This window comes from Lineus longissimus, chromosome 8 (genome assembly GCF_910592395.1).
Source record: "Lineus longissimus chromosome 8, tnLinLong1.2, whole genome shotgun sequence".
NCBI lineage: Eukaryota > Metazoa > Nemertea > Pilidiophora > Heteronemertea > Lineidae > Lineus > Lineus longissimus.
The window spans coordinates 6456173-6475253 of record NC_088315.1 but is presented as its reverse complement, the minus strand read 5'-3'; the positions used below and the strand labels follow the sequence as shown (position 1 = coordinate 6475253).

Here is a 19081-nt window from a genome sequence, read left to right as displayed (position 1 = left end):
CAAGCTCACAAAATCAAAAAGACGGGTTCAATGCAGTTTTTATGCCAACGCCTTTAAAATTATATCTCTGTGGTAAATTTTGGGACCAATCATTGGGTTTGTGAAGCAAAAAATACTGTTTTGAGGGTACGAGGGTTTGACCCAACACCCCCGCCTAAAAGCCATATTTCGGGAAATTTCGGCGCATTGCAGACCCCACGTGACTCCCGCACGTATGCACGTGGCCGCAGACGACAGATATTTCGCAAAGTTCTGGGATTTCGTGAAATTTTTTTGTCCTTAAACACAGTTTTTGTTGGGTAAGTAACATAAATTATATATCCAACTTCTTCTTTATGATCTTGTGATCGTAAACGATCGCTTTTATTTGATTTAAGCAGCCATGTCCTTTTATTTCAGTTGGCGAAGTTAGCGCGAAGTTTTGCTTAAAATTTTTCAATGCGCACCAAGGAGGATACCGCGGTGACGTCACGGCTTTTCCAAGATGGCGCTGCATATTGTAAACAAACTCGATCCACGGCCAAGGGAAAATCAAGTCATCAAAAAAGTTAGATTTTTCGCATCAAATCAGAGTTATTAGTACTTTTCTGCTATGAAATAAGTCTTCAGACAATAAGCTATCATTTGAATAATGAAAAGTGCTGTTTTGATGGGGAAAATAGGGTTTTTTAAACCAAATAGCCGGCACCGATCTTCCAAAATTAGCGATGGTTTCAAAACAGTCTCCCAGATATGGGGCAATCTCTTCATTATCATAATGGGATTTGGAGGCATGTTTACAGATTTTACAAGTTCGAGACCTGTAATACCTAAAACTCGCATAGATCCCCATAGATCCCCTCTATTTGTCGAGTTAGCGCCCCTGTAATATCATGCATTTTCGGACACTAGAACGAAATCTTCCTGCGGATATCGCGGTTTCGGTGATGATTTAAGGAGAAATTGACTGTTCTTAGAGTTGTATGGGACAGAAATGAGTTCATAATTCATGAATACATGAATATATTATGATATGGGCGGGCTTCTAAGTCAAAACAATAACAAACTCAACTGCATCTCTACCGTGTATCGCGTAGTGCATTGCCTAGTGTATTTCGTAGTGTATTTTAGCGGAGACATTATTTCCCATAATTTCCGCACTTTGGCCATGCCAAACGTCTTTTTTATTCGTGGAAGTTAATCTGCTCTGTAAATTTTATTCTACACAGGAAGAATCCATACCAGGTATTGCAATATTTCATGTCTATTGGTGTTTTTGTGTACAGGAGCGCACCAGACAGTGAGACGTGGAGATGTGTTCAGCGCTGGTGCTGTCGGTAGACTGAATCTGATTGGCCATAGCGATCACTAATATGGGTCGGGATCACGTGATGTGACGTCACCGCGGTATCCTCCTTGAATGCGCACACATCGTCGCTCAGTGAAAAAGAAAAATCGGTCGTGAAACACCGATCTAATCCTTCATCATCCTAATGAATCAGCACAGATGATAATGATTTTTAGGCTCTATGAGCAATTCTACATCTGCAGAAGCGAATATTATGATATGAATTATAACATGAGTGCGTGGAATTGGATTTTGAAATCAGAACTGGCGGACACTGTGTCTATGATAGAACAATACATTGTGTAACGCGATGCTTTGATGCACTGTCGTGATGATTTCATCGATGTTTTCAATCATGAATCGGACTGTTTGACAGCTCGAAATTAAGTAAAGTAGAAAATAGAATTTGTTATTCGTCAATGTAAGTCCTTCTTTTTGGTTTTCAGTTTGAATTCGGCCATTTACAACGATTTTCCGCGGGCTTCTCTCCACTTCATTTTTCTCGGCCATCACGTACAACATGTACATCATGTACATCCAGAAGGGCAAAAATGGCTGTTATGAAAGAATGACCCATCTTCAATCCTCGAAGACGTGGAGTGCAGGAATTTATAGAACTCAATGGTAAGTAGTTAAAATCCGTATTTCTCTTGTTTCCCAGCGATCTTTAGGAGAAAATGTAGGTGTGGCATATTTAGAATAGACCCTTATCCAGGGATACGCAGGTACTGAGGTACGCCAGACCATGCCTCTCGAGCCATTGTCAGGCGTCTTTTAGCGTGAAGCTCTATTGTAAAGATGGTTTCATGGACCGACCCTAGTTGGCACCGGCGTTTCTGGAAAAGGGCCTATTTGCCGCTGAAAACTTGTAAAATCTTCGTCTTTTCTGTGCACCATTCCAGGATTCTGTGAATATGCTGTAGTGTACTTCATCCATATTACCTGTTCGAAGGCGCAGCAGGTGCAAGACACCCCCCCCCTGCCCCCCTGCCCCCCCCCTCCCCCGCCCATTTTATGAAGAAAACAAATTTGAAATTGACCATGAAAATTTTGAACAAGCCAGGAGTTTTGGTGAGAAAAATGCTGTGCATGCCCCCTCTTTTTCCTGCTACAGTTTTGGATCCACCCTGGTTCATGTGAAAATAGCCATGTATTTGCTTTGAATATGATTGGATGATTCCTTTGAAATAGAGCAAAACCATTTGAAGTCTTGTCATTGACAACAAGCCTGTTGCTCATGGGGGAGCAAATGGCTCTACTTGGGGGGAGATCACTTTTTTTCCTTAATCTGCATAAAAAAACATGTTTTTTGGGCAGTGAGTGGGGCCAGTATCAATTCCAGGATTCTGTGCATATGCTGTGTACTTCATCCATATTACCTGTTCAAAGGTGCAGCAGGTGCAAGACACACCCCTTTCCCCCCTTTCCCATTTTATGAAGAAAACAAATTTGAAATTGACCATGAAAATTTTGAACAAACCAGGAGTTTTGGTGAGAAAAATGCTGTGCATGCCCCCTCTTTTTCCTGCTACAGTTTTGAATCCACCCTGGTTCATGTGAAAATAGCCATGCATTTGCTTTGAATATGATTGGATGATTCCTTTGAAATAGAGCAATGCCATTTGAAGTCTTGTCATTGACATCACGCCTGTTGCTCATGGGGGAGCAAATCCTTAATCTGCATAAAAAAAACATGTTTTTTGGGCAGTGAGTGGGGGCAGTATCAATTCCAGGGTTCTGTGCATATGCTGTGTACTTCATCCATATTACCTGTTCAAAGTGCAAGAAGCACCCCCTTCCCCCCCCCCCCCCCCCCGCCCATTTTATGATGAAAACAAATTTGAAATTGACCATGAAAATTTTGAATAAGCCAGGAGTTTTGGTGAGAAAAATGCTGTGCATGCCCCCTCTTTTTCCTGCTACAGTTTTGGATCCACCATGTGTTCATGTGAAAATAGCCATGTATTTGCTTTGAATATGATTGGATGATTCCTTTGAAATAGAGCAAAACCATTTGAAGTCTTGTCATTGACATCAAGTCTGTTGCTCATGGGGGAGCAAATGGCTCTACTTGGGGGAGATCGCTTTTTTTCCTTAATCTGCATAAAAAAACATGTTTTTTTGGCTGTGTGTGGAGCAGTATCAATTCCAGGATTCTGTGCATATGCTGTGTGTACTTCATCCATATTACCTGTTCAAAGGTGCAGCAGGTGCAAGACACCCCCCCCCCCCCCCCCCCCCCCCCCCCCCCCCCCCCCGCCCATTTTATGAAGAAAACAAATTTGAAATTGACCATGAAAATTTTGAACAAACCAGGAGTTTTGGTGAGAAAAATGCTGTGCATGCCCCCTCTTTTTCCTGCTACAGTTTTGGATCCACCCTGGTTCATGTGAAAATAGCCATGCATTTGCTTTGAATATGATTGGATGATTCCTTTGAAATAGAGCAAAACCATTTGAAGTCTTGTCATTGACATCAAGCCTGTTGCTCATGGGGGAGCAAATGGCTCTACTTGGGGGAGATCATCACTTTTTAGCTCACCTCTTAGCAGAGGTGAGCTTATCCCATACCGTGGCGTCCGTCGTCCGTCGTCGTCGTCGTCGTCGTCGTCGTCGTCGTCCGTCGTCCGTTAGCAGGGCACGTTTCGTAACTGTTAGAGCTATTGAGTTGAAACTTGGTACACATGTACCCTTATGTAATGACACCTGGGAGACCAAGTTTCGGTCCGATTCGTTTCATGGTTTGGCCACCAGGGGGCCAAACGTTAAAAGTGAAAATATGCAATATCTCCCTTAATAGTAGTCGGGAAATTTTGAAAAAAATATGGTAGGTACTTCTAGCAAAGGTGCATCATATATCCTCCGGGTTTTTGATTTGACCTCCTTTTCAAGGTCACAGAGGTCAAATGGTGTAAATTAGCCGTTAGGATGTAACGATGGCACGTTTCTAAACTGCAATGACTATTGATACCAAATTTGGTACACATTTACCCCTTAGTCAGGTGATCTCAGGGACCAAAGTTTGGTCCAATATGATTCACCACTTGACCACCAGGGGGCAAAATCCAAAAACCTTAAAAATGTGATTATTCCTTAACTTCTTGCCCGATTGCCACCAATTTGATATCATGGGTACATCTAACCACCATACAGTATATGTCACACAGGTTTTTAATTTGACCTTCTTGTCAAGGTCACAGAGGTCAAATGGCGTAAATTCGCCGTCAGGCCGTTACTATGGCATGTTTCTTAACTGCAATGACTATTGATCACAAATTAAGTACACATGTACCCCTTGGTCAGGTGATCTCAGGTACCGAAGTTTGGTGCGATCTGATTTGCCGTTTGGCCTCCAGGGAGGGGGCCAAATCCTAAATTCTTCAAAATGCCATTATTCCTAGTAATGACTTGCCCGATTGGCACCAATTTTATATCATAGGTAGATCTAATTCTAACAACCATTCAATGTGTCACCCGGGTCTTCTTTGATTTGACCTACTTTTCAAGGTCACAGAGGTCGAATGTACTGTAAATTGGCCATTTTGGGGAAATTGTAATTGCTTGGACCTACATCAAACCTAACACTACATGACACAAGACCATGCTCTTTATCCATCTTTCCTCCACATGAGGTGAGCACAATGGCCCTGGCCATTTCATTTTCCTTAATCTGCATAAAAAAACCATGTTTTTTGGGCAGTGAGTGGGGGCAGTATCAATTCCAGGGTTCTGTGCATATGCTGTGTACTTCATCCATATTACCTGTTCAAAGTGCAAGACGCACCCCCTTCCCCCCCCCCCCCCCCCGCCCATTTTATGATGAAAACAAATTTGAAATTGACCATGAAAATTTTGAACAAGCTAGGAGTTTTGGTGAGAAAAATGCTGTTCCTGCTAGCTTACAGTTTTGGATCCACCCTGGTTCATGTGAAAATAGCCATGTATTTGCTTTGAATATGATTGGATGATTCCTTTGAAATAGAGCAAAACCATTTGAAGTCTTGTCATTGACATCAAGCCTGTTGCTCATGGGGGAGCAAATGGCTCTTGGGGGAGATCATCCCTTTTTTTTCCTTAAATCTGCATAAAAACGTATTTTGGGCAGTGTGTGGGGGCAGTATCAATTCCAGGAGGTGCATATGCTGTGTTAGTAGTTCATCCATATTACCTCATACCTGGCGCAGCATCAGTAGCAGTATAAGTATCAGTATTCCCCTCCCCCCCCCCCCCCCCCAATTATAGCCCTTGTCTGTTTCCTTTTGACTGACACTGTTGCTGCCTCTCGAATTTATGAATGATGATAATGCTATGATGAATGTTTAGGGCTCGTCGGCAGGGTTCACCAAAAATATACTGCAGTGGCATAAGCGTACTATTTAACAGCCCTGAACGACCTTGATGGTCCTTATTACCAAATGTCAGGACAAGGAATGCCAAGGAGACCCCAGACTCCCTGCTAGCCTTTTTGGTTCACTGTAGGGAGTCTATACGACAGCGCAGTGTCCGTCGTCCGTCTTGTCTGTAGCCTGTTTCAAGAGCAGTGGCATGTTTTTTAACCACTAAAGCTATGGACTTGAAACTTTGTACACAGGACCCCCCCCCCCCCAGGTCTGGTGATCTGACATTATGAATTTGACCTACTATACATGTAGAATGTTTTTTAACGAGGATGAATTCCTAACCATCAAATATCTACACGGAGAGCACAATAGCCCCTGGCCGTTTCATATATTCATCAAATCCTCTAGGCTTACAGGCGTGGATCCACCCTGAAAAATGAAAATCTTTGAAATTGAACGTGAAATTTTGGAACACAGTTAAAAATTTGAAGAGAAGACAGTGCATGCCCCCTCTTTTTCCATCTCCTGGATTTGCCTCTGGCTCACTGAAGACTAGTCACCAACCACCACCTACCCAAGATGTACGCCCCCCCCCCCCCCTCCATGATCTGCCCTCACTATTGAGCACCGTGGCAAACTGTGGTCAGGGTGTCTTGATTCTTCAGCAATGAGCCTGAAGTCTGGGATGTAACAAGATAAGCCCTTGTAGTCAATGTATTCCGTCTTCGTGATTTCAGCATTGAAACAACCAACTGTGGTGTTGTCTGAAAGGACAGATGCTGAGGAAGCTTTGCCCGGAGGAAGGTCCCAGCCAAGGTAGTGGCAACTAAGCCAAGAAATACTTAGGGAATCGCTTTCTGGAAATGCCAGAATTTCCAGGTGAGTACCTGTGGTTGTCATGATGGCTCAGTTTTATTCAATTTACAAGTACATGTAATCTAAAACTTGGCTGTCCTGATTCAGTTTGTTGAGGAAGACAAGTCCATTTTCACACAGTTGTGCATGGAGGGGACTAGACAAGGCCCTTTCTTTAGCAGTTCTCTGCCTCCTCTTCAAGATCTTTGCGGACTTGAAGACAAATATCTCTCAATTTCATCTTTCTTGAAACCAATTGCACCCACAGCCTTCTGATTATGAGCCAAGTTCTCTTATTATGCCACTGGTCTCACTGACTTCTAAGACCAATACATGTACCGGTAGTTGAATGCATGGCCTGCTGATAATTAGCCAAGTTCTCTCTCTATGCCACTGGTCTCCCGGATTTCCAAGACAAATAGTCAAACACATGGCTTCCCTCAGTAGCCAAGTTCTCTTACCTCTCTGCAACTGGGCTCCCTGACTTCCAAGACCAATAGTCAGATGCACCGCCTCCTGATTATTAGCCCAGTAGTCAGTACTCTACTATGCCTCTCATCTCCCAGTCTTTGGAAGAGCTTTGACATCCCTCTTTTTGCAGATACATGAAAAGCAGCATGAGCTTTGGTGGAAGGAAGTGAGAACACAGATGGATTTTCGGCCTCCTGTTTTCCAAAACCTTTGATGGAATGTGAAGGTGCAGAAGATTTGCAAGAGGTGGAATTGGACAGTGTCTCGGGGAATCTAAAGGTTAGAGAAAGAATTTTATGGGCTGTAAAATTGTACCAAGGTATTTCGTATTCTTTCAACAATTGGCCGAGCTTGGCACGGTGACGGTTTTTGTTATGGACATATGAAGTGATAATGGTCTCCCATGAGTTCTTCATTGGACATATGAAGTGATATTTTCTTGAGCCTGTGATGACATGCTCTCCTTTTTAATCAATCTGAGTCTAACAAGATTTGCCGTAAGTTTTATGAGCAGTACGGCATAAGTTTTGTGAATAAGAAATGTACTGCCATATCTGCAGACCCATGCGAGCTTGGAGTGAAATTCTTGTCTGCACTTGGCCGACATGAACAAAATCTTGATTCCTGCCGAGATATTGAACAAGTCGGCTAATCGGCAGATCACCTCGACAGCCAACCCTGGAGTTGGCAGCGAGTGCTTCATCCCATTGGTGCATCTGTCCAAGATGTCTTGTGATGAAAAACAGCAAGAGATGATGGTGTATGAACTCGAGGTTTAACAGTGTAAGTAGTGTAGGTTGGCCAAAATTAGACACAAGACACTGGATGACGACAACAACGACAGTTGTGAACATTTTATTCTGGTTGATCTGTGTAACATGTTTACTGACCTAATTGTGAGGAGAGGTGCATGGCTGTCAGTGTTGCACTTTACACAAATGATTAATGCCAGTGGCAGCTGATGTCAGTTGTTTCTAACACAGCTTTGTATTGGCCAAGTGTCTTCACCGTTCGAAGATGAATAACTACCTGTGAAGATTTATTCTGAATAAAACCTTAAAAGGTAACTGTGGTCCTTTCCAGCGCCTCCACCTGATGATCCAGACTGGACAATTGTACAGGTCCTGCTGGTATACAAGCTAAGAACTGTCCACCTCCTTAGGGTTGGAGCGGCATCGGTCATACCACTACCAACGTCTCAATGGAATTGGTTGACTGCATTATGACTGGAGACAAGGATGAAGGAATCTACGATGTCATTGCAAGAACAAGCAATCTAAGGATACAAGGTTGGTGTACAATGTGAACCAGTGTGCCTATAAATTACACATGACTGTAATGATGGCAACTTCCTGGCGGAAAATATTCCAGAGTAAACTACAACCACCAAAAGATGTCCTGATGCTATTGGGAGCAGAGCAGTTGTTATGTGGGTCTATTAGGACACCCATAGTGCTGTCCTGAATTGATAGGTGTCCTGATTAGAGGTCAAACTGAATGGAAGCAACCAATTTGGGACAAAAACTTGTGTCCTTAATAGAGAGGTGTCTGCTAAGGGCGGTTCCAGTGTACATCAAATCAGGTGATTGCCAAAGCAAACTTGGGGAGTACCCCGCTTTAACTGCAGCTATCATCCTCGTGATGACATTGTTGCACAGAAAGATAGTCCGTCGTGTGGTGTTTGAATATAATTTCCTGTTGTCAAAACTTGCTCGTTTGAGGACTAAGTCACTACCAGAGAGCCAAGTGATTCAAGCATTTAGTCTAACACAGTGATATCTTGTGATATGAGGTCTTGTAAAAGTCATGAATGAAGGAAATGGATCAATCGAGGCCAGAAACCAGTAGTTTGGTTATTTTGAGCAAAGCTGTGGTTTCTCTTTGTTCGCACTTGCCAGGTTGCTCCAGGTGAAAAGATCTGATGCAAAAAATAACATCTTCAGCGACATTCTAATGGAATACACATTGCCCTTACCAGGCACTTGCTGGAAGTGAAACCACTGTTAATGGGCTATTGCTTATGAGAGCATTTTCGAGGCGTACCACATACAGCAATGCTGTTGGTACCAAGAACTCCTGATTTTAACCCAAATTTGTGGTAAGAAGAGGCACTTTTTGGTGTTTTTTTCTAGAACAGTCAAGTCTGTCTTACTTTAAAGATGTTGTCAAAATCTAGAGCTAAATAGATGAAAACCATTGTCATTTTCAGCACCTCCTCTAGAAAAAACGAGGTAATTGAAGCTGCTAGAGGACCATGACATGACTTCCCTGTCGTAAACAAGCTGGGCATGGACAAGGATCACATCAGCCAAGTCTAAATTTCTGTGGATTTCGACAACTGTGGATTTCATTGGGATCGGCTCATCACGATAGGACCCCTACCATTCTTACTGGAAAAGGCATCATCTGTGGTTGATGATTGACGCGTCTCCAGTTTCTTTGCTTGAACCAGCCGGAGCCGGAAAATTCAAGGTGTGTGGATAGCATAATCCCAATAGATGTCCGGAACTGGAATTTGATGAAATCGTTTGCACTTTGCAATGTCCTCAATGGCTCATAATGGACCATTTCATTGTTAAATGTCTTTTAGTGACTCTCGTTGGTTGACCAGTAATTATGTGCAGACTTTTGCTTTGAAGCAATATCACTGCTACACTTGCGAAGCAGTGGCAGTGTTCAGGTCTTGCCTGCCTCGATGACATATCTGCATACAAGTAATTATGTGCAGACTTGGCTCTTTTTTTGGGAGCAGTACAGTTGCAAGATAAATCCTGTTTGTAATTTTATGAATTAGTTGCTCATTAAGGGCTTACGAAGGTTTTGATGCCTTGCTGGCTTATCTGCATACCAGTAAATATGTGCAGATTCATTTCTTGCTTTGAAGCAATATCGTTGCTACACTCCTAAAGCAGTGGCAATGTTCAGGTCTGTTCTGCCTTGCGGGCAAATCTGCATACGAGTAATTATGTGCAGACTTGGCTTTTCCAGAGATTGTAGGACTGGGTCCATTGAATGTAACAAAAATAATCGATGCCTATTTACAAATGAAATGAAGAGTCTTCATTTTGATGCAACTCCATGTAACTGTCGGGTGATTTCGCTCTGAACTTGTGACACTCTGATCGGTCTGAAATAATCATTATCCCGCCCCTCTGGGAAAAATTTGCAGCCGGATTGCACTATTGCCTGTTACTGTCTGAGAGATGGCAATGTCGGGGGTTCATGACGGTGGTTAAACCTATTGCGAATGGGCAGCACAATTGGGTGTAGGATATTCATAAACCATTGCACACTCCTGAATCTGCGGTGGGTTGGTACCCCACGCTATGTAAGGAGTAGGTTTGTGGGTAAAACTTGGTCCACGTGAATGGGTCGTGCCTTAAAAATGATGAGAAGTTGCGAATTGACGCCCTGTGAAGTGTCCTTCGACCAGCTAGTGCTAATCCGGTCACTGTCTCCAGGTCACCATGCCTCGGTCAATGAGCGGGCGAAGCACCCAATGGCTCCGTCAGGAGTACATCGTCAACTTCAGCCCGTAGACAAACCGGTACGCGCACAAATATCTTGGCTGAGAGTGGGGGACATCAGTAAAGTGCTTCTCATCGGGGTAATACAGTACCACTGTATACAATGACCCCATTTTTTGTTGGATTCATTTCCGCTGAGGAGTGGTCGATAATGAGAGTTTCGGGCCAGTCTGATTGTCACCAGTCCAGAGGGAAAATACCTGATAGTTATGTGGCTTTCCCTCAAACTGTATACTCTTTCATGTCGATTGTAAATTAGTGTTGCTCGGTAGTGTTCAGGGTCTTTTTGTCGAACAGGCACATCTGCATACCAGTAATTATGTGCAGACTTAAATTTTGCTTTGAAGCAATATCACTGCTACACTTGTGAAGCAGTGGCAGTGTTCAGGTCTTGCCTGCCTCGATGACATATCTGCATACCAGTAATTATGTGCAGACTTTGCTCTTTTTTGGGGAGCAGTATAGTTGCAAGATAAATCCTGTTTGTAATTTTATGAATTAGTTGCTCATTAAGGGCTTACGAAGGTTTTGATGCCTTGCTGGCTTATCTGCATACCAGTAAATATGTGCAGATTCATTTCTTGCTTTGAAGCAATATCGTTGCTACACTCCTAAAGCAGTGGCAATGTTCAGGTCTGTTCTGCCTTGCGGGCAAATCTGCATACGAGTAATTATGTGCAGACTTGGCTTTTCCAGAGATTGTAGGACTGGGTCCATTGAATGTAACAAAAATAATCGATGCCTATTTACAAATGAAATGAAGAGTCTGCATTTTGATGCAACTCCATGTAACTGTCGGGTGATTTCGCTCTGAACTTGTGACACTCTGATCGGTCTGAAATAATCATTATCCCGCCCCTCTGGGAAAAATTTGCAGCCGGATTGCACTATTGCCTGTTACTGTCTGAGAGATGGCAATGTCAGGGGTTCATGACGGTGGTTAAACCTATTGCGAATGGGCAGCACAATTGGGTGTAGGATATTCATAAACCATTGCACACTCCTGAATCTGCGGTGGGTTGGTACCCCACGCTATGTAAGGAGTAGGTTTGTGGGTAAAACTTGGTCCACGTGAATGGGTCGTGCCTTAAAAATGATGAGAAGTTGCGAATTGACGCCCTGTGAAGTGTCCTTCGACCAGCTAGTGCTAATCCGGTCACTGTCTCCAGGTCACCATGCCTCGGTCAATGAGCGGGCGAAGCACCCAATGGCTCCGTCAGGAGTACATCGTCAACTTCAGCCCGTAGACAAACCGGTACGCGCACAAATATCTTAGCTGAGAGTGGGGGACATCAGTAAAGTGCTTCTCATCGGGGTAATACAGTACCACTGTATACAATGACCCCATTTTTTGTTGGATTCATTTCCGCTGAGGAGTGGTCGATAATGAGAGTTTCGGGCCAGTCTGATTGTCACCAGTCCAGAGGGAAAATACCTGATAGTTATGTGGCTTTCCCTCAAACTGTATACTCTTTCATGTCGATTGTAAATTAGTGTTGCTCGGTAGTGTTCAGGGTCTTTTTGTCGAACAGGCACACCTGCATACCAGTAATTATGTGCAGACTTAAGTTTTGCTTTGAAGAAATATCACTGCTACACTTGTGAAGCAGTGGCAGTGTTCAGGTCTTGCCTGCCTCGATGACATATCTGCATACCAGTAATTATGTGCAGACTTTGCTCTTTTTTGGGGAGCAGTATAGTTGCAAGATAAATCCTGTTTGTAATTTTATGAATTAGTTGCTCATTAAGGGCTTACGAAGGTCTTGATGCCTTGCTGGCTTATCTGCATACCAGTAAATATGTGCAGATTCATTTCTTGCTTTGAAGCAATATCGTTGCTACACTCCTAAAGCAGTGGCAATGTTCAGGTCTGTTCTGCCTTGCGGGCAAATCTGCATACGAGTAATTATGTGCAGACTTGGCTTTTCCAGAGATTGTAGGACTGGGTCCATTGAATGTAACAAAAATAATCGATGCCTATTTACAAATGAAATGAAGAGTCTGCATTTTGATGCAACTCCATGTAACTGTCGGGTGATTTCGCTCTGAACTTGTGACACTCTGATCGGTCTGAAATAATCATTATCCCGCCCCTCTGGGAAAAATTTGCAGCCGGATTGCACTATTGCCTGTTACTGTCTGAGAGATGGCAATGTCGGGGGTTCATGACGGTGGTTAAACCTATTGCGAATGGGCAGCACAATTGGGTGTAGGATATTCATAAACCATTGCACACTCCTGAATCTGCGGTGGGTTGGTACCCCACGCTATGTAAGGAGTAGGTTTGTGGGTAAAACTTGGTCCACGTGAATGGGTCGTGCCTTAAATATGATGAGAAGTTGCGAATTGACGCCCTGTGAAGTGTCCTTCGACCAGCTAGTGCTAATCCGGTCACTGTCTCCAGGTCACCATGCCTCGGTCAATGAGCGGGCGAAGCACCCAATGGCTCCGTCAGGAGTACATCGTCAACTTCAGCCCGTAGACAAACCGGTACGCGCACAAATATCTTAGCTGAGAGTGGGGGACATCAGTAAAGTGCTTCTCATCGGGGTAATACAGTACCACTGTATACAATGACCCCATTTTTTGTTGGATTCATTTCCGCTGAGGAGTGGTCGATAATGAGAGTTTCGGGCCAGTCTGATTGTCACCAGTCCAGAGGGAAAATACCTGATAGTTATGTGGCTTTCCCTCAAACTGTATACTCTTTCATGTCGATTGTAAATTAGTGTTGCTCGGTAGTGTTCAGGGTCTTTTTGTCGAACAGGCACATCTGCATACCAGTAATTATGTGCAGACTTAAATTTTGCTTTGAAGAAATATCACTGCTACACTTGTGAAGCAGTGGCAGTGTTCAGGTCTTGCCTGCCTCGATGACATATCTGCATACCAGTAATTATGTGCAGACTTTGCTCTTTTTTGGGGAGCAGTATAGTTGCAAGATAAATCCTGTTTGTAATTTTATGAATTAGTTGCTCATTAAGGGCTTACGAAGGTCTTGATGCCTTGCTGGCTTATCTGCATACCAGTAAATATGTGCAGATTCATTTCTTGCTTTGAAGCAATATCGTTGCTACACTCCTAAAGCAGTGGCAATGTTCAGGTCTGTTCTGCCTTGCGGGCAAATCTGCATACGAGTAATTATGTGCAGACTTGGCTTTTCCAGAGATTGTAGGACTGGGTCCATTGAATGTAACAAAAATAATCGATGCCTATTTACAAATGAAATGAAGAGTCTGCATTTTGATGCAACTCCATGTAACTGTCGGGTGATTTCGCTCTGAACTTGTGACACTCTGATCGGTCTGAAATAATCATTATCCCGCCCCTCTGGGAAAAATTTGCAGCCGGATTGCACTTATGCCTGTTACTGTCTGAGAGATGGCAATGTCAGGGGTTCATGACGGTGGTTAAACCTATTGCGAATGGGCAGCACAATTGGGTGTAGGATATTCATAAACCATTGCACACTCCTGAATCTGCGGTGGGTTGGTACCCCACGCTATGTAAGGAGTAGGTTTGTGGGTAAAACTTGGTCCACGTGAATGGGTCGTGCCTTAAAAATGATGAGAAGTTGCGAATTGACGCCCTGTGAAGTGTCCTTCGACCAGCTAGTGCTAATCCGGTCACTGTCTCCAGGTCACCATGCCTCGGTCAATGAGCGGGCGAAGCACCCAATGGCTCCGTCAGGAGTACATCGTCAACTTCAGCCCGTAGACAAACCGGTACGCGCACAAATATCTTAGCTGAGAGTGGGGGACATCAGTAAAGTGCTTCTCATCGGGGTAATACAGTACCACTGTATACAATGACCCCATTTTTTGTTGGATTCATTTCCGCTGAGGAGTGGTCGATAATGAGAGTTTCGGGCCAGTCTGATTGTCACCAGTCCAGAGGGAAAATACCTGATAGTTATGTGGCTTTCCCTCGAACTGTATACTCTTTCATGTCAATTGTAAATTAGTGTTGCTCGGTAGTGTTCAGGGTCTTTTTGTCGAACAGGCACATCTGCATACCAGTAATTATGTGCAGACTTAAGTTTTGCTTTGAAGCAATATCACTGCTACACTTGCACATCTGCACGATAGTTATGTGGCATTCCTTCAAACTGTTTACTCTTTCGTGTCATTTATAAATTCGTGTTGCTCATTTGTGACCCGTCACAGTAAAACCAGGCGCATGTCGCTCTGAGCTTGGCAGGTTGAGACAGACTGTTTGTTCATTTCTCTGTTGTCTGCCTTTTGTGAAATAGGAGCATATTAATTTCTTCCATTATCTCCTGGTGTCATTTAGGCTCATCCTCTGTGCGACAAGCGCCTGATTTCGCTGTGACGGGTCACATTTTATCTTGCATCTCATGGGCAGAAAGGAACAGTCTGGTGGAGTCCTGATGCTCCTTGATGTTGGTCTTTTACTGGAGATCATAATCACTCTGGTCAGTTCCGCGATTCCCTTTTACCAAGAGCAAGCCCATGAGGCCTACAACCTGTCACTGTTGTAAATTTCAATTGAGAATAAAATTGTTAACTATGCAAGTGTCATTTAGTTTGCTTTAGTGTTTATGGCGTTACATTGTTAGATTAGAGCTGTAGAAGAAGCTAAATAAATATGCTGAAGAAATGCTTTCCTCTGAATAAACTACATGTAGGTAATGCTCTGAAAAGAATAGCATTTCAAGAATCTACAGAGATGTCACCTTGGAGTCATTTCTCTCATGCCTGGAAAATGTGGTCCTGTATTTTTCATGCATAGGTGTCTTTGAATTTCACCACTTAAAAGTTTGGTTTTATCTGATGGCATGACTTGGACAATGTCACAACCTGTAATGGACACTAATGAATATGATTTGGACACAGTATATGCCACAGGGACAATGTCACTACCAGTGATTATGGTCTTGACTGTCCAAGGGGAAATTAAATCCTGACCCCCCCCCCCCCCAAAAATGCACATACTAAATAAGTAGCGCTCAGTTCAGATACCCCATTAACACTCCAGATGCAATGGACATGCCATGTAAACAGGTTGATAGGGACAATCTCACAACCTCTGGTTAGCCCATGCTCAAGCTGGTGTTGAGTAGGTTGTGACATCGTCCCTTGGAGGGAAGTCACTAAGCCCTCAGTCCCCTCTAATACAGAAGAAGAGCTAGTAAATCCATTTGCTTGGAGTGCTTAATTCTAATTATTAGCTTTATATGCCCCATTAACACTCAAGACGCAATGGACAGGCCTTGTCTTATTTCCTTGTACATAGAGGAAGGACAATCAGGGACTGTATTGGAGTCACCAGCCTGTTTGGCTCTGGAGTGGCAAGTACAGCAATGGATTGGTGTACAAAAAATTAAGGAGTACAGTAGAACCGATCTATCAAGGACACTCTTGGGACTGACAAGTGCTGTCCTAGAGGTGTCCTGATCAGATAGGTCAAATTTAATTGAAGCTACTCAAACTAGTGTTCTTAACAGAGAGGTATTTGCTGAAGTAGGTTCCACTGTCAAAAAGTCTTACCGCAATTGCTTGGAGGTAGGCCTAAGTTCCAGTCCATCATCACAACCGTCATCAAAAGTTTTAAATCTTTGTCCAAGACATGAAGAAAATGAATAAAAATGGTAGATCTGCGAGGTTATTTGCAAGACTACTACATACAAATACAGCTAAAGGGCCCCACCCTGTGTCTTATGTCATTGGTAATACCAAAAAATCTATTCATGCAAAATACCTAAAAACATCAAGGAGGTGACTTAGGCGACTGTAATGCTATCTAGCGGCAGAAAGTGGAACTGTGAGTTTTGAACGAAGATTTCAGTTCCATTTTCTGTCGCGAGACAGCGCCACCATCGCCTAATACTGGAATCTGTCGATTTCAGACAATCTGTTTCAAACAAAGGCAGTTTAATAGAAATGGTGACTTCTCTTCTTTGTCGACACTGCTCCAGCATGGCCTCAAGCCTTCTTGACAAACAACTGGCAGCAGATGCCATCATGGATGATGGGATAGATGACAATCAACTAGATTTTTATAAGTCACACATGAAGGCCCAGGTAGCCTGGGTACCACTATCCCTAATCCAGGAGGTTTCACAAAGGCAGCCTTCCTTGTACCCTTTGATTACATATAGATGCATCAACTGATTGTCAGAAATTTGAATTAACAACACAAGAATTTTCAATCACTAACACCTTTATTCAAATCAAAGTTTTTAGCAAGGGAATCTTGCATACAGTCCCTGAAATCAGCTTTCTCAAAGTAATAAATGCTTATACAGATGCCTGAATTGCTCAGAGACGTGACATAGTTGCAGCTGTTATGGCTAACTGAGTAAATAACGTCCCATCTCAACTAACCCATTGTTTAGGGTTGCAAGAGGAATGCAAGTCCCTTTGAAAGAATGTCCCAATACATTGAGGTAGTGGCTATTCAAATCCATTAAGGGGCACTGTCACTCATGTAGCGTTTCAGGGCTCATGAGGAGGTCAATTTTATTACCAGAAAACCAACAAATGAGGTGAAACGACCATGCCAGAACCTGTTACATCATGCGAATCCAATGCGTCATTGTGACGCTTGCTCTCTCAGCTCATACCGCATGACAATCACATTATCAGCAGTTGTTGTTGTAACGATAATCTCAGGGGACTTGAAAGGGTACACCTTGTGGCGCCATCTGCTCGGAGTGATTAAAAGTTCACCACCTCACTCTACTTTTGATTAAGACCAACATGGGGACTGATGCTTCCAAACCAGACTTCAACCTTACAAGGGAAGTCTACATGTATTTTAACTACCTGTTACAGTAACCACATGAACAATTTTTTCAGGCTTCAGGTACTGTAACCAAATAAAATCTGAAAACAAAAGAAATTATACATCTCATGCAATTAAACATTTACTGCACATAAAAGAAAATACAAAAAAAACCCTTGGAAGCCACACTTGTTCTTGTGACAAATAACTGTCAGGTCTTGTTAATCTAATGCTTTTAGGAAAGAATAAACACAAGCTCCCTGATCAATCTGTTTAAAGCGGGGATCCGTCATTTCGTTTTTAAATGCGATGCACTAACGACAGACTTGCAGTGATGTTGGATAATTTTTGTAGCTGCTGGTTCAATGGGATATACAGTGGAACCTCCCTTAGCGGACACTGCTCCATTATGAACACACTCTATTAAAGACACTTGTTACGCTTCCAAATTGGTTCTTTTCATTCACTTTGACCTCTCTAATCAGGACACCTCTCTATCAAGAGCAGCATTGGTCCAACATGAGGGTGTCCTTAATAGAGAGGTTCCACTGTATTTCATTAACCCGCAACTGCTGCAAATTAAGATTCAGCTAGTCAATCTGACATCGAGCTTCTGGTTGAATGAAGGTGACCAGAATTAAATTGAATTCACCACACCCTATCGCAACATCATCCAAGGAAAAGCACAATGGTGGAATGTCTGCTTAACAAATTGACTGTCATAAATCAATAGGAATTCCATTCTGTTTCATTTCTCCATGATTTCGTTACCAACCCATCAGATGGTTTGATATCTTATACAGTGAAAATAAATAATTTTAAACTAATTATGTACAAACAATAATGAAATGTTAGTCGACAACAAGTCCGAACCTGATACTAACTAATATTAAGAATCAGCCACAAAAAGGGAATTCCTTTAACTATTTCAGCAAAAAAAGGAAACTTGCATTTTCGGCTTATAGTTATAAGGGACATACTCTGGCAAAAAAGACACCTGGAGTCAAAGATAGAAGATGATTTACCCCGGTATTGGCGTAGGCTGACCGTGAACAAAATTACCTTTAAAATGATATACACCTGTCAGTCTCTTGAGAATTGACTGAGATATGAACCTCGGAACACATCATTCATTTAAGTCTTTATTTCGAGGAAAATTCATCTGAAGATTAGTTACCCTATCAGAAAATCATTAGATACATCACCTTATCTTAACTTCAACTGCCACTTTTGCATATGATTTAATCAAGCATTTTGACAACCCCGTATAGGTAATTTCAATTAGATTTCCTTTTTTCGTGGTCCTATGTTTTTGCGATTATTTTTAAACATGAAAAATGCAAAAATAAAAAGGCACATGAATATTTTTGGGTTTAAATTATGTGGGCACCGTTTCAAAAATATACCTATGATCTTAGTCATAGTTGCAACCAGAAGAACTTTGGAATCAACCAGCCAGCAGTACACAAGCCTCGAAAGCCAGGAATTAAAAAATAATCTTATTGTAAAATGAAATCAACAGAATTACTTTTGGAAGAAAGCAAGTACATCAGACAGTTTAACCTCTAGTAGTTCCAATCACAAAAAAGAAATATCAAAGGAAATCCTCTTATAAAGAAATCCTCTTAAAATATCCTTAAATTCGATTCTCAAATAGAAATATGCCTATTGAAATAAATCAAGCACTAGTTTACTACATGTACCATGGGCCGAGGTGTTTGAAACCTGATTTAACAATAACTTTTCATTCATTTTATGAAGGCGTTAAATCTAATTGTTGTAATAATCCGACGCAGTTTGTCTGGAACATGAAGG

At 42.5% G+C, this 19081-nt stretch overlaps 1 long non-coding RNA gene across 1 annotated transcript; it reads left to right on the top strand.

Annotated features, from left to right (window-relative positions):
* Positions 1 to 209: 209 nt before the first annotated feature.
* On the top strand, positions 210 to 15016 carry LOC135492095 (uncharacterized). The gene is made up of 6 exons (XR_010448025.1): positions 210 to 299; positions 1774 to 1951; positions 6404 to 6545; positions 7123 to 7271; positions 8076 to 8281; positions 9202 to 15016. It is a non-coding gene; the product is annotated as an uncharacterized LOC135492095 (long non-coding RNA).
* Positions 15017 to 19081: the final 4065 nt, after the last annotated feature.